This window comes from Pan paniscus, chromosome 5, assembly GCF_029289425.2.
Source record: "Pan paniscus chromosome 5, NHGRI_mPanPan1-v2.0_pri, whole genome shotgun sequence".
Classification (NCBI taxonomy): Eukaryota; Metazoa; Chordata; class Mammalia; order Primates; family Hominidae; genus Pan; species Pan paniscus.
In genome coordinates this window covers 92578953-92596430 of record NC_073254.2, presented here as the reverse complement: position 1 = coordinate 92596430, position 17478 = coordinate 92578953, and the positions used below count along the sequence as shown (strand labels likewise).

Below are 17478 nucleotides of genomic sequence, written 5' to 3'. Positions count from 1 at the left end.
GGTATCATTTACTCAATCAGTAAAGGTCAAAGAGAAGGCAGTCTGAAGAAGGGAAAGGTGTTCAATTTTGTATTGAGTTTGACATACCTGTTGAGACAGCTCAGTGGAGATATCCAGTTGATGCTTGGGTATATGGACTTACAGCTCAGGGGGAGCTAGAAATTGAAATTTGAGAATCATCAACCTATATTTATAATGGGTGAAATCAATAAGTCGGAATCAAATTACCTGGGGAAGCATGCAGATTTGTTTAAAAAGGAAGAGGCCTGAGAACCCAACCCTGGTAAGCATGACCATTCAGGATAAGAGAGAAGGAGCAAGTAGGGAAAGAGACTGAAATAAAGAAACCTGAGTAACCACTGAGGACCACTGCTACAATAGAGAAAAAGGAGCTTCATTAGGGAAATGCCTGAAAGAAATCAAATAAGGTAAGGATTTTGGATTTAGCAACAAAGAGGTCATTTGAAGAAGTTGTTTTTATTTTTATTTCCTTGCAGAATTGTAGAAATAGAAATCAAATCAGAGTGAGCAGAGAAACAATTTGAAGATAAGGGAATGGAGATAATTATTTTAAAGTGGGAGAAGCAAGCAGAAGATTTAGGTTTGAAGAAGGCACTATACAAAATAATGTTGATTCACTTGAGACTTGAGTGGCTGTTACAGCCACTCTCACAGGTCCCGAGGCTGAGCCTGCACAGGTGTTTCGACAACTAAGCTGCAATTTTGACAGACACTATTTCACTGTCAATTGTGCGGCCTGCAACAACTTGGACATCTTTTATTGATTTTATTGAGTACTTTAATAACATTTTAATAAAAGCCATTATATTTTATTTCTAACATTTCAAAAAATTCTATTTAATAAGTATGCATTTTTCATGTTTAGTTTTACCAAGAAGGAAAATGCATGCTAGATAAACTACATTTTTGTTTGATTTTATTTGTAATCAAGGCTGAGGAACTGACCAGATCAGAAAAAGAAAGTCAATACCTGCTAAGTATTCAACACAGTTTTCAACAGTGCTACTGAAAGCTACAGGAGATACCAAGAGTCCCTCGGACAGGTCAGGGATTGGCAAGAGTGGGGTCATCAAGTTTCTGGAGTTTCAATAAGATATTTGCTTTTTTCTTATATATACATATTAGCTTTCTGCATAAAATTATATTAACAGAAATGCTATTAAAGTTGTTTTTGAAAAACCACTGAACTACAGAATGGTCCTGTTTGTTGGAGTATTTAGAATACTTCCAGGCCAGGCGCGGTGGCTCATGCCTGTAATCCCAGCACTTTGGGAGGCCAAGGCGGGCAGATGACGAGGTCAGGAGATCGAGACCATCCTGGCTAACACGGTGAAACCCCATCTCTACTAAAAACACAAAAAATTAGCCGGGCTCAGTGGCGGGCGCCTGTAGTCCTAGCTGAGGAAGGAGAATGGCATGAACCTGGGAGGCGGAGCTTGCAGTGAGCCAAGATCCTGCCACTGCAGTCCAGCCCAGGCGACAGAGCGAGACTCCGTCTCAGAAAAAAAAAAAAAAAAAAGAATACTTCCCGCCTCTTTTTGAGTCATGGCTCAGTTACAAAATGACAAGGCTCATGGTCCACTAAGACAAAAGGAGGAGACCAGTGGTAGCCAGAGGTGGTGGGCCTGAGTTTTTGGCTATCCTGGGTCTGCAGCAGTGACTGGATTCTCTGGATTATAAAAAGCATTAGGATTTAAACAGTACAAAGTGTGGGCCTTGTATAGGAATCATGAAAGTAAAAAGAGTTAATTGGAGCAAGAGGCAAATGTCCTAAAAAAGAAAGGGAATGTGAGATTGCAATCAAGTTGAATTTTACCACTCTGGTGTAAAATTTTGTTGATACATAATACAGGGACTGTGACATAAAGGGAGTATTACCTGGCATGTTTTCAAGTTTCTGGTTTCCTTTTTGCATGTTATTTTGTATCTAAGACTGAAGTTTTTTTTTGTTTTTTGTTTTTTTTTTTAAAGAGAGAGACACAATGTTGAAATTGTTTTAAGGAAGAAGATATATTCTGTTGTGAATAGGAAGATTAAAAATGAGAAAGAAGGCAGGGTGCGGTGGCTCACACCTGTAATCCCAGCACTTTGGGAGGCCGAGGCGGGCAGATCATGAGGTCAGGAGATCGAGACCATCCTGGCTAACATGGTGAAACCCTGTCTCTACTAAAAATACAAAAAAATTAGCTGGGTGAGGTGGCAGGTGCCTGTAGTCCCAGCTACTTGGGAGCCTGAGGCCGGAGAATGGCGTGAACCCAGGAGGCAGAGCTTGCAGTGAGCCGAGATCAGGCCACTGCACTGCAGCCTGGGCAACAGAGCAAGACTCTGTCTCAAAAAAAAAAAAAAAAAGAAAGAAAGAAAGAAGCAGGGGGCCACAAACCCAATATTAGTTTTGATGACAAAAATCGAAAAATCGAAAGTGGAGCAATAAATACTAATACATATTTAAATATATTTTAAAATATGCTAAGAATTTGGAGTCATAAAGAAACTTATGAATTGTGGGATCCTGATTCCTGGCTGATTACCAAATCTCACTAAGTCTTTGTTTCTTTCATGTTTAAAGTGAGGATAATAATATCCTTATCACAGGACTTTTGGGGTAGTTAAAATAGTTTATGTAAAGGTCTTATCTTAGTGCTGACACATAATAAGTACTCAGTAAATGTTAACTACTACTACTATTTATGTATAACAAGATTTAGCTTGGGTTCCATTTGTGATTTAGCCTGCAATTTGAAATAATAGCTGATTAATTCTCTGAAACATTAGCTTCCATAATTGTTAATATTTAGCTGAAATTTAGCAGATACAAAAAAAAAAGTAATGTAAACTTGTAAAAAAAAAAACAGATTATATGAGTAAAGCTTGAGATAACCCAGAAGAGAAACTTTAAGTTTTGCAGATGATCTCGTTCAGGTGACTATTTGTGAAGTTTAAAAGCAGATGAAAGCAACTATGTCTCATAGTGTACCAGGCTATGCAGTCATAGATGTATATTTTATTAAGGGCTACTAGATACAACTAAACAAAGTAAACCTTAATGTATAGAGTTTTGCATATCATTCTACTTTTAACAGCAATATTCAAATGGTAATGGATATTTAATCCTTTCATTCTAAAATATCTGTGATATTTCAGATGTCTGGTGAGAGCTGTTGAATTCATTATTCTAGAATATCTGTGAATTTATGATTCTAAAGTTTTTCTGAATGGCAGAGGTCTGAGAATTTGATGAAAGCCTTCAAAAAAGTTTTAAAAAACGTATAATTTTGCATACAATTACAACTTTTGAGGCTCACAGACTCTTGGAAATAATTTTTAAAAACCTAGCTAATCAATCCCAGATTATGGGCCCTTGGGCTGTAATTCTTAAAGGAATGAGTTGTTTTTTAAAATTTTTTGAGATGGAGTCTCATTCTGTTGCCCAGGCTGGAGTGCAGTGGTGCAATCTTGGCTCACTGCAACCTCCACGTTTCAAGCGATTCTCCTGCCTCAGCCTCCTGAGTAGCTGGGACTACAGGCACGCACCACCAAACCCGGCTAATTTTTGTATTTTAGAGACAGCGTTTCACTATATCAGCCGGGCTGGTCTCAAACTCCTGACCTCGTGATCTGCCTACCTCAGCCTCCCAAAGTGCTGGGATTACAGGCATGAACCACCACGCCCAGCCAAAGGAATGAATTTTACAAAGATTCTCTTGAGGATATCTTCAGGATGACTTATATGGGATATATGGGAAAATTTGGAATAGCTAGAACTTCCTCGACCTCCCTGGTAATCTGCATTATTTCTCATGATTTGGTTGGGAGTACCTTGATGACACTTCTATCAGGGAGGATCTAGGACAGCAAGGTTTGTGGTCACTATAAAGCCCTTGAACTGAGATTTTGGATCTTTGTTATAGGTCTTTCTGTTAGAAAACAGCCTTGAACTCTCATTACATTTTTCATATGGTTATATTATGGGATCACATTTACTCAGAATAATGGTGTTTCTATTCCAAATTAATCTTCCAGAGTTTGGATACTTTTTATTTTTTATTTTTTATTTTAGAGACAGGGTCTCAGGGTCTCACTCTGTTGCACAATTTGGAGTGCAGTGCTGTGATCATAGCTCACTGCAGCCTTGAACTCCTGGTCTCAAGCAATCTTCCCACCTCAGCCTCCTGAGTAGCTGGGACTACAGTTTCAAGCCACCACATCTAGCTTTTTTTTTTCCTTCATTTTTTGTAGAATCGGCATCTCACTATGTTGCCCAGGCTTGTCTTGAACTCCTCCTCCCTTGGCCTCCCAAAATTCTGGGATTACAGGTGTGAGCCATGGCACCTGGCAGAGTTTGAATATTTTAAAGCCAAGAGCATGCATGTATGTGTAGTTTAGTGAGTGCATATATAAACACATATATATGTATTAATATAATTGCAATCTAAGCTTTAAAATATTGCCCACTAAAGCGTACAAACTGCCATGAATCTACTCATGCAGTACAAGGGAAGACTATGAGTACAGCCAGAACCTCAATTCTGGAAAATATACTAAAGTCATTTCTATGCTTAAGGCTTTATCTCTGCTGCCTAACAGTACACTACCACGGGATATACTCATTTTTGTTTCAGTCATCTCTCAGGAATTGAAGTCTTGACCCATATCTTAAAATGGTGACTAGGGTCCTGTTACAGGTTTACCTACTTCCACAATGTCAATCGCCTGCCTGCCTACCTACTGAACCTCTGGATGTCATCTTGGCTCCAGCATTTCTGTGTTATACACATTGAATAACCTGCTAGTGCATAATTCTACAAAAAAGAATACACTCTTCTGCCTAGCAGACTATTTCCTGCCCACACCTGATGTTGAGGCCATTCTCCCCAGCCCTTGCCTGGGCCCCTTGCCTGGGCTGTCAGTGTTCAGTTCTGCAGTGGCTAGCTGGGTCATGACTAATCATGCTTGAGTTTAGACCAAACCCCTATCTCATTCCCTTAATGAGAATTGTTTTAATTTATCCATTCCTCAATCCAACCTACAACTGCTGAGTTCCTACCATATGTTAAAACTGTAGAACAAACATTATCCCTACCTAATTCATGCCATAGTTTACTGTATTTTTTCGAAAGATTTAAAATATTTTTAGAGCAAACTTAAATACATAACATGGAATGATAGAAAGATTATCTAAAACTTGACAACCCCCAACCAACTAATATGTTTTATAAACATTTATTCATCTGGAGCTACTTCTTTACAACAGCGGTAATTTTGCCCCGCAGATGATATTTGCAATGTCCGGTGGTGTTTTTGGTTGGCTTAGTACATAGTATGGGGGAGGGTGTGGGAAATTGTTGCTACTGGCATCCAGGTTGTAGAGGCCAGGGATGCTGCTAAACATTCTACAATTTACAGGATAGCTCCCCACAAAAAAGGAATTATCCTGCCCAAAATGTCAATAGTGCCAAAGTTGAGAAACCCTGCTTTAAACAAACTTTTTAGGTCAGCCCTTGAAGGTATTGAGGTGGGAAGTTTTGCTTGCTGCCATTTGGTGATATTTGTTGGTCTACGTACCATTTATTTCTATATTTAGAATTTTAGTTTTTATAATACACCTGGGGAAATGATGCTAGATGTTCATATGAAAAACATTTTTCCACTTAAAGTAAAATCTTTCAATGTATACAAAACCAGGGAAAGTCAACAGGTAAGTAAGCATGTCAGACTTTGCAATATTCTAGAAGGTTAAAATAATAACAGTATTTTTGTATACCTAAAAATGAACATAAATTCCTGCTTCTACTATAGGATAGAAATGAAAGAAGCAGCAAAAAATCCAGAGAACAAATAAATGGCTAATTGGTTCAGGGTTTTGAGGGCTCTTCTGAGACTTTTTTTCTTGATTGCATTGGAATATAGATGCCTCAAATGACACTATAGGTTTATTATAATTTTATCTAATTCCATATAAATTTATACAAGGGCTCTTTAGATTAAGGTGGTAATAAAATATCATTTAGCAAATTAAAATAACTAGAGTTCATAGATGCCTATTCGCCACTTCATTAGAGGCATTTTATGAGAGATTCAAGCATGAACATTTGGTCTGAGTGTCATTTTAATGCAAGTGTTTCCATTGTGGTTTGCTGCATCATATTTGAGAAATGTAATAAAAATACACATTCATAACCTTAGAAGAGCAGTATCAAACTGACATTTTTTTACTTCAGTTAGTAATATACGAATGTACTATATCGTATAGTAATATATGAATGTACTATATCATATAGTAATATATGAATGTACTATAGCAGCTAACAATTTTCTTGTATAACAATGGTCTCTGGTTAGAAGGAAATCTGTTAGAATTTGAAGATATTAAAAGGCCAGAAGTGGCTTAATGAATTTTCTTATTGAATAAATTTACCTCTCTTTTGGAAAAGCTTGTTTTTAATCTGCTAAATCAAAAATAGGTTTTCCATAGGTAGTATTTATTTTTTATGTATATACATATTCATATTCAATTTGGTTGTAAGCTCATGGGTACATAAATCCTCAAAACATTGCATTTATTTCCATCTTCACTGATCTACTGGGGTCCTTAAGTTTCTTTGTTCTGGAAAAGAAAGTCATTCCTATAAGAAAAATAACGCTACTCTTCAAGTTTGAATTATGAAAGTACTCCTATTTCCTTAATACTCCTGGAACAATGTTCTAATTTTTTTGTCTTAAAAAATGATTAAACTTGTGCAAAATTGTTTTCTGTTTTGAATTATACTGACAAAATCAGAGATTTTACACGGATTAACCTAAATCCCAATAACCCTATTTAGCATACAAGTAAATCTGGATGCAGTGTTTAGTCTCTCAGTTCCCCAGTTTTCTTATTTTCAAAATGAGAGACAATAATGTGTTATGGTATAATAGATGCCAGTGCCTTGCACTTATTAGTTGCTCTGTAAATGTTAAATAACACTTATGGATGGCTTCCAGCTTTGTTATGGAGAAAACAAGAAAAGTATTAGGAGAAAAAATTAAGAGTCACAACATATTGGAATGTTTATTTATTTTAAGATATCTTCTTGTAAAGGAACATAACTGGCAAATCCAACATCGCTCAGACTATGAGTTACCATGTTTTTAGTAGTTCCGAAGCTAAGTTATATTAAAGTAAATATACAGAAACATACATCTACATGAATCTGAATAAACTCAGCCTCCCTCTCCCATTCTATTTTTTTTTAAACTTTTTGTTCTGATTTTCTCCATCACACAACCCTCATATATTTAACAGAGCTGTTGAATTTTAGAGTTGGAATGGAGTTTAAATTTCTTTCAACCAATGCAGAAATTCTAAAATAGTTCCAAGTTTTAAATTTTAACTCTTGATGGAAAAAAAAAGTCAATATACACTCTCCTACATGCTTTTCTGAAGAACTGCATTTAATCCTGCCACAACTATATGACATGGGCATTACTACTCTCCCCATTTTTAAGATGTGGAGATAAGCTCAGAAACATTAAGAGATTGCTCAGTATCACACAAGCAGTAACCAAAAAGTGGGGATATGAACAGGATATGAAAAATCGCTGACTCCAGAAACTGTGATCTTAACCACAAAACCATATATCTCTCCAAATTAGAAAATGCTTTTAGGAATAGAGGGTTGTCTATTTAGAAATTTTATTAACAGCCACATATAAGAGAAGAAGATATATCTGCAAAGGCCCATAAACACTGATCATTCTGGCTTCAAACACAGGAGAGAAGAAGAGTCACTTCCCTAACTGAACCTGGTATTTCTAGGTGTACAGTTACCCCTTTCCTGGAGATTCTGAATCCTAACATTACAATTGTATCTTAAGAATGTGGGCCGGGTGCGGTGGCTCACGCCTGTAATCCCAGCACTTTGGGAGGCCAAGGCGGGCGGATCACGAGGTCAGGAGATCGAGACCATCCTGGCTAACACTGTGAAAGCCCGTCTCTACTAAATAGAGAAAAGAATTAACCGGGCGTAGTGGTGGGCGCCTGTAGTCCTGGCTACTCGGGAGGCTGAGGCAGCAGAATGGCGTGAACCCGGGAGGCGGAGCTTGCAGTGAGCCGAGATTGCGCCACTGCACTCCAGCCTGGGAGACAGCGAGACTCCGTCTCAAAAAAAAAAAAAAAAAAAAAAAAAAAAGAATGTGTTCAGCTGCTAATAGAGACCCCCTCCCCAAAACACTGGTTTAAGTAAGGCCTATTTGTTTCAAGCAGAGAAGACTTGAGTCAAGAGTCAGGCAGGCAAGCCTCCACAAGGACGTAAGGCCTAACTTTTTCCATTTGCCACTTTCACCTGCTTAGCATGTGTCATTCATCCTTACGGTCACAACAGTGGCAGCTATGTTTCCAGACATTATGTATGAAATTCCAGGTGAGAATAAGGGAAAAGCTCAAGGGAAAAATGGACTTTGCTTGTTATTCAGAAAGGGTGTCCTCCTGATGAATTTCTACCTGCAGCTTATTGGCCAGAACCATCTCATGACCAACCACAACTGCAAGTAAGGTAAGGAAAGTGAACTATTTTAGTTGAATATATTGGAAATAATTGAGAACCATGTAAACAAATGGGGAACAGACAGACAACCAGCAACGTCTACCATAGGCCACCTCCTAGATTACCCAAGTGACATACCTTAAATTCACAGATACAGAAGGTTGAATGTAAAAGGATAGAAAAAGACATGGTCATGCCAGTATCAGACAACATAGATTTTAAGGCTGAAAGCATTACTAGAGATTAAAGAGGCATTTCATAATGATAGAAGTTTCAACTCACCAGGATAATACAGCAATTCTAAACTTGTATGGATGAAATAATATGGGTTCAAAATATATAAAGCAAACACTGGACTACAAGAAGGATTTGACAAATTAACAATTACAGTGGAAGATTTAACATATCTTTCTTAGAAATAGAACAGTTGCTAATCATTAAGGTTTTCATCTCTTTCTTGTAGAAATTTCCTGAAAACAGAAAGTTAAGTCTACTACACACAAATATTCTGAAAATTTGGTAGCATTTGCTCTAACATTCCAACCTCAGCTGGCACATTGTCTATACCCCAGATCTAGCATGCAACTACCTGCCTGTAGTGTCTATCAAGAGTCACTGGCTTCCCAGGCTGTAAATGGCTGGGCCCTTTTTTCCTTGTAGTGCTCCTGGCATTGACTTTCGTTTTGGTTCTGGTTCTCAGATGAGAACAACAGTAGCTGGCTCTGATTAATTAAATTAAAAGGAGTTTATTTGGAGAGTATTGAGTTGCACACATTATTGAGGCAAGGGTTAGAGAACCAGGCCCAAAGCTAAGCATTTAGGAACAATGTACCAAACCATGCAAAATTGGTCTGATAATATTGATGCCACAGTGAACATCCTATTTGCTGGAACTTTTCTTTATTGTACTGCAATTTCCAACAGCATGATATCTCCTTTAGCTAGTAGTTGGTCTTAAAACCAATACTGCTCCATAAAGCCAACCAAATGGAAGCTGAGTTTTTTCTACCTCCTAAGTTACTCATTTCCAATTCAAAGTCTTAAGTGGGACCATTCTATTTTTCCTGCCTTTATCTTGGTGCTCTGGCACTGTTAGAGCCTGGAATTACTCAAACAAAGCAAGAACACTCAAAAGCAACTGACAAGTCGGAAAACATGACCAATGTCCCCTACACATAGAAATATTCCTTATGCTTGTCCCCTTGAAAGAGTTCAAGTTCCACAGATTGTGATTTCGAGGTGTAAGGACAGAATCATATTCAATGTCATCAGTCTGTTGGAATTGTGACCACAAAGTTAGCATTTATATAAAAATTAATACACAGATTTAAAAATTACACCTTTTATTTCTGGGGCAATTACTTTTGGGCAATGTCAGAGTATGATTTGTTGCAAGCAACAAATAAGCAAGCAATCAACTACACAAGCCTCAAACAAATAAAAAGATTTAACAGGGAATTTGATGACATTACGTAGTCTCTATCTTTGGGGAAGGGTTACAAGAATCTGAATTTTATTTAATCTCCTTTCCAGGACAAGTAGAAATCATTATATGGTATTGCTGATAGGGTTCACAGGCTATGTAGATGATTTTTTTGAAGGGCTCTCATGGATTCAGATGCAACAAAAACTGAAACAACCCAAACACATACATGTGCATGTATATGTGTTTTTGCAAGTGCATATACACACGCTAATTGACATAATAAGGACTGTTTCTGGGATTGTGGAAGAAGATGCACTCTGATTCAGCCTCCCTCAGAGGTCAAAAACAAATATGAAATAATTCTGACAGGCAAGTGGAACTATCCCCCTGAAGATAATTGCCAACATTCAGATGAACTTAAACCTTAATTTTCATAGGGCAGTGGCAGATAGTAACGAGAGACAAAATTACTCAAGGTAGGGTCTCATAGGTGATTCTATCGGGTCTCATAGGTGTTTCTCCTGGCATAGAACTCCAAGGAGCTGAATAAAGAGGGCTAATAGAAAACAGATTACAAAATAACTAGTTGTATTAAAACTTAGCATTAGATTTATGGGAACTAAAGTTTTCTTAATAATTTAATAGGTCAGTACATAAGCATTGCAGATTGAATTCATATCATCTGGGTAGTTCAAAGAGGCTATTAATACTATTTTAGTTTAGAAGTGTACCAGGTTGGTAGCATCCTCAGGAACTTAAAAGAAGGAAATGAAAACAAGCCACCCAATAGCAAGCCAGGCCTCAAGGAATACTTGCAGAGAAAGTTCTGGTAAATGGAAGTTAATTGCCAAAATCACAAGCACCCAAGGAAACACAGCAATATGAATGAGCACCAGCAGAGTAAACAAATAAATAATTCAAACTAGCAAAACATTTAGATATTAGATTTATCAGTCACACTATAAAATGGCAACACTTAGCATTTTTAACATATATAGGCTTCAAAAGAGAGGATTAAAATACACCAAGGTGCTATAAAATTAACAAGCAACAAGCAGACTTTAAAAAGAACAAAGTAAAAATTTCAGAAAGGAAAAAATATTGAAATATAAATAATGGTTAGGTATGATGGATGATTAAATATGTCATGAGAAGATTAGTGAACTAGATGATGGATCTGAAGAATCTATTCAGAAAGTAACACAATCAGAAAAAGAGGAAATATGACAGAAAAGAGTTAGGTAGAACAGAGTAAAAAATTCTAATCTAATTTTAAAAGTTGGAGTTCTAGAAATAGAGGAATATGAATGAGGTAGAGGCAATATTTGAAAAAAAATTGAGAAATTTGATGATGTGATGAAAAAAATTAATCTATAAAGTGGTGAACCTAAAACAGAATAAATAATAATAAATGAACATCTCACTTATGTAATTTAAACTATGGAATGCTATAGATTAGCTGAAAAATCTTTAACAACTACATCAATCAAAATAGATTAAAGACTTAAATCTAAGACCCAAAACTATGAAAATACTAGAAGAAAACATTGGGGAATGCTTCAGGATGTTGGTTTGAGCAAATATTTTATTGGTAAGGTTTGAAAAGCACAGACAACAAAAGCAGAAATGGCATCACATCCTCTGCACAGCAAAGGAAACAATCAACAAAGTGAAGAGATATGAGAGAAAATATTTGCCAACTATCCAATTGACAATGGATTAATAAACAGAATATGTAAGGAACATAACTCAACAGCAAAATCAAATGACCCAATTAAATAATGGGCAAAATATCTGAATAGCCATTTCTTAAAAGAAGACCTACAAATGGCCAACAGGTATATAAGAAATACTCAACATCACTAATCATCAGGGAAATGAAAATCAAAACCATGATGAGATAATATTTCACTCCAGTTAGAATGGCTTTTATCAAAAAGATAAAAAATAACAAACGCTGGCAAAGATAAGGAGAAAGAAGAACACTCATATCCCATTATTAGTGGGAATGTAAATTAGTACAGCCACTATGCCGAAACAATATGGAGGTTCCTCAAAAACCTCAAAATGAAACTACCTATGATCCAGCAATCCCTCTACTGGTTATACCTCAAAGAAAGAAAGGGAATCAGTGTAGAGAAGAGATATCTGCACTCCTGTGTTTATTGCAACACTATTCACAATAGTCAAGATATGGAATCAGGAGGTAGAGCAAGATGGCAGAATAGAAAGCTCTGCCAATTGTACCTTCCACAAGGACACCAATTTAACAACTATCTACAGAAAAAAAAGCACTTAGTAAGAACCAAAGATCAGGTGAGCACTCATCGTACCTGCTTTTAACTTCATGTCACTCAAAGAGGCACGGAAGAGGTAGGAAAAACAGTCTTGACTTGTGGACCCCACCTCTTCCCATCCCCTTGGCAGCAGAGGCATGGTGCAGAGAGCATTTCTGTGCACTGGCAAGAGGGAGAGTGCAGTAATTGTGAGGCACTGAACTCAACACTACCTGTTACAGCAGAAAGCAAAACTGGACCAAACTCAGCTGACACCAGCCCACAGAGAGAGCATTAAACCAGCCCTAGCCAGAGGGGAACTGCCAACCCCAGTGGTCCAAACCTGAGTTCCCACAAACCTCGCTACCGTGGCTGAAGGTATTCTGGGGCCCTAAATAAACTTGAAAGGCAATCTAGGCCACAAGAACTGCAACTTCTATGCAAGTCCTAGTGCTGAACTGAGCCCAGAGCCAATGGACTGGGGGGACTTACTGAGTTACCAGCAAGGATGGCTAATGGAGTGCTGGCATCACTCCTCCCCTAACCCCAGGCTGCACAGCTCACAGCTCCAAAAGAGGCCCCTTCCTTCTGCTTGAGGAGAGGAAAGGTAAAAATGGGAAGGACTTTGTCCTGCATCTTGGATACCAGCTCTGCTACAGTAGGATAGGGTGCCTGTAAAAGTAGTGAAGCCCCCTTTCCAGGCCCAAGCTCATGGATGACATTTCTACACACACCCTGGGCCAGAATGGAACATGTTGCCTTAAAGGGAAGAAACCAGTCATGGCAGGATTCATTACCTGCTAACTGAAGAGGCTTTGGGCCCTGAATAGCCAGCAATGATACCCAGGTACTACGTTGAGGGCATTGGGTGAAACTCTGAGACTTGCTGGCTTTAGGTGAGACTCAGCACATTTCCATCTATGGTTGCTATGGGGCTACACTCTTCTACGTGAGAAAAGTGGAGGGTAAAGTAAAAGGGACTTTGTCTTGCAGAGCCACATGGGGGTAGAGCACCAAGTGAGCTTTTGAGGTCCCCAATTCCAGGACATGGCTCTTGGATGTCATTTCTGGGTCTGTCTTGGGCCAGAAGGAAGCCCACTGCTCTGAAGCCTAAGTCCTAGCCCGGACAGCATTTACCACAAGCCGACTGAAGAGTCATGGGACTTAAGAGAACATCAACCATAGTCTGGCAGTACACCCCATGGGCCTGTGGTGGCAACAGCCATGGGCAAGGCTCCTCTGCCTTCAGAAAGGAGAGGGAAGAGTGGGAAGGACTTTGTCTTGTGATTTGTGTGCTAGATTAACAGCAGTACAAGTAGAGAATCAGGTAGAGTTCTAAGGTTTTTGACTCTAGTTCCTGGTTCCCAGACAGCACCTCTGGACCTGCTCAGGGCCTGGGGGAACTCACTGCCCTGAAGAAAAAGACACAGGACTGGCTGGCTTTGCCATCTGCTGATTGTAGAAACCCAGGGTCTTGAACAAACATAGCCAGTAGCCAGGGAGTGGTTACAGTAGGCCTTGGGTGAGACCCAGTGCCATTCTGGCTTCAGGTCTGACCCAGCATAGTCCTAGTGGTGGTGGCCACAGTGGTGTGTGTGTCACTTCACCCCCAGCTTTACATGGCTCAAAACAGAGACAGAGATCCTGTTTGTTTGCCTAGCTAGAGAAATCAGAGAAAAGAAAGAAAGGGCATTCAAATTAGAATGAAAGAAGTCAAATTATCATTGTTACTTGTTTGCAGGTGATACAATCTTATGTTTGGAAAAACCTAAAGAATCCACCAAAAAACTGTTAGAACTGATAAACAAATTCAGTAAAGTTTCCAGGTACAAAATCAGCATACAGAAATCAGTAGCATTTCTATATGTGAAGAGTGAACAATCTGAAGAAGAAATAAAAAAAAATCCCATTATAGAGCTCTTTCACTTCTTTGGTTAATTCCTAGGTATTTAATTTTATGTGTGTACAAGACCCACATATAAGAGGAAAAAATCTAATAATCCAATCAAAACACAGGCAAAACATTTGAATAGACATTTCTCAAAAGAAGACATACAAATGGTAGACAGGCATATGAAGAAGTGTTCAACATCATTGATCCTCAGATATACACAAATCAAAACTACAATGAGACATTATCTCATGCCAGTTAAAATGGCTTATATTCAAAAGACAGACAAGGCTGGGCACAGTGGCTCATGCCTGTGATCCCAGCACTTTGGGAGGCCAAGGCAGGTGGATCACTTGAGCTTACAGGTTCAAGACCAGCCTAGGCAGCCCTGCCTCTACAAAAAAAAAAAAAAAAAAAAATTCAACAATTAGTCAGGCGTGGTGGTGTCTGCATATAGTCCCAGCTACTTGGGAGACTGAGGTAGGAGGATGGCTTGAGCCCAAGAGGTGGAGGTTGCAGTGAGCAAAGATTATACCGCTGCACTCCGGCCTGAATGCTAGAGCCAGACTTTGTCTCAAAACAAACACCAAAAGACAGACAATAACAAGTGCTGGTGAGGAAGTGGAGAAAGGGGAACCCTTGTACACTGTTAGTGGGAATCTAAATTAGTACAACCACTATGGAGAACAGTTTGGATGTTGCTCAGAAATCTAAAACTAGAGCTGCCATTTGATCCAGGAATCCCACTGCTGGCTACATATCCAAAATAAAGGAAATTAGTATATCAAAGAGATATCTCCATTCCCATTTTTGTTGCAGCCCTTTTCATATTAGCCAAGATATGAAAGCAACCTGTGTCCAACAGATGAATGGAGAAGGAAAACATGGTACACATAAACAATGGAGTACTATTCAACCATAAAGAATGAGATCTTGTCATTTGCAGCCACATGAATGGAATGGAGGTCATCATGTTAAGTCAAACAAGCCAGGCACTGAAAGACAAACTTTATACATTCTCTCTTATTTGTGGGAATCTACAAATCAAAACAATTGAACTCATGGGGATAGAGAGTAAAAGAATACTTACAGGAGACCGGGAAGGGTAATGGAGGGTGTTGGGGAGGTGAAGATGGTGAATGGATACAAAAAATAGTTGGAAAGAGTGAATAAGACCTACTATTTGCTAGCACAACAGGGTGACTATAGTTAATAATAATTTAACTGTACATTTTCAGATAATTTAAAGAATATAATTGGATTTTTTTGTAACACAAAGGATAAATCCTTGAGAGGACAGATATCCCATTTTCCATGATGTGATTATTATGCATTGCATTCCTGCATCAAAACATCTTAGGTACCCAATAAATATATACACCTAGTGTGTATATATATAGTGCCCACAAAAATTAAAAATAAATAATTGAAATATTGGAATTAACCTAAGTGTCCATAGTGGATGAATGGATACAGAAAATGTGGTACAAAGAAAAGATAAATGTTTGAGGTAATGGATATCCCAATTACCCTGATTTGATCTTTACACATTGTATACAGGTATCAAAATATTACATGTACCCTCAAAATATATTGAAGAGGCTTCATTGTCTGGAGTAACATCCGAGGTTTGTTGTCTCACGACCATGGAGATCAAAGATGTGGACACACAAAGAGTGAGGTTAAGAGTGAGAATTTTCCGGCGCCTGCCCCTCAGACATAATTTTGAATTAAAGAAAATATTTTATCAGAAGATGGCCACTGCCCAGTTGCAGAGGACTTCCATGACTGCACTGGTATTTCTCAATAAGATACCACCTGAACACCAGTCTTTGGTGTTAGTGAAGAGTTTCCTCACAGTTTCAGTATCCTGTATCATGTATTTGAGAGGAATATTTCCAGCATGTGCTTATGGAACCAGATATCTAGATGATCTTTGTGTCAAAATACTGAGAGAAGATAAAAATTGCCCAGGATCTACACAGTTAGTGAAATGGATACTAGGATGTTACGATGCTTTACAGAAAAAAAAAATCTAAGCATGGCTGTTCTAGCTATATACACAAACCCAGAAGATCCTCAGACAATTTCAGAATGTTACCAATTCAAATTCAAATACACCAATAATGGACCACTTATGGACTTCATAAGTGAAAGCCAAAGCAATGAGTCTAGCATGTTATGTACTGACACCGAGAAAGCAAGCACTCTCCTAATTCGCAAGATTTATACCCTAATGCAAAATCTGGGGCCTTTACCTAATGTTTGTTTGAGCATGAAACGTTTTTACTATGATGAAGTTACACCCCCAGATTACCAGCCTCCTGGTTTTAAGGATGGTGATTGTGAAGGAGTTATATTTGAAGGGGAACCTATGTATTTAAATGTGGGCGAAGTCTCAACACCTTTTCCCACCTTCAAAGTAAAAGTGACCACTGAGAGAGAACGAATGGAAAATATTTATTCAACTATACTATCACCAAAACAAATAAAAACACGACTTCACAAAATCCTGAGGGACAAAGATGTAGAAGATGACCAGGCGCATTATACAAGTGATGATTTGGACATTGAAACTAAAATGGAAGAGCAGGAAAAAAAAAAAACCCTCGATTTTCTGAACTCGGAGAACCAAGTTTAGTTTGTGAGGATGATGAAATTATGAGGTATAAAGAAAGTCCAGATCTTTCCATTTCTCATTCTCAGGTTGAGCAGTTAGTCAATAAAACATCGGAACTTGATATGTCTGAAAGCAAAACAAGAAGTGGAAAGTCTTTCAGAATAATGGCAAATGGAAATCAACCAGTAACATCTTCCAAAGAAATTCGGAAGAGAAGTCAACATGAATCTGGGAGAATAGTGCTCCATCACTCTCATTCTTCTAGTCAAGAGTCAGTACCAAAAAGGAGAAAGTTTAGTGAACCAAAGGAACATATATAAAAATTATTTTTCTTCTGTATGTTTGCAAAGTTTTTCTCAACATTTAAACTGAAGGACACTATATTATATTTCCCTAACTCTGAAAACGTATATGTAGTTTAAAGCAGTTTGTACACTAAAATTAAGTTCTTGGCTGACTGTCATACTGTGGTCCTTAATCTTGAAATGAATCCAGCAGAACTTTTGAATAAAAGCAAAAGTACAAATGTTTTAAAAAAAAAGAGTGTGAATTTAATAGGTGAAAAAAAGAGAATATCTCTCTGCTACAGAGAGGGGTCCCAGAAAAATGGGTTGCAGATCTGTGATGAAATGCAGGTGTTTTTATAGATGAACTAGTCGGGAGGCGGTGTCTGATTTGCATAGGGCATGAAAAACATAGGACCTGGGGTGCCATCTACATAG

At 38.1% G+C, this 17478-nt stretch overlaps 1 pseudogene; it reads left to right on the top strand.

Moving 5' to 3' along the window:
- The first annotated feature begins 15890 nt into the window (after positions 1 to 15890).
- LOC100984847 (HORMA domain-containing protein 1-like) lies at positions 15891 to 17076 on the top strand (annotated as a pseudogene).
- The last annotated feature ends 402 nt before the right edge of the window (positions 17077 to 17478 follow it).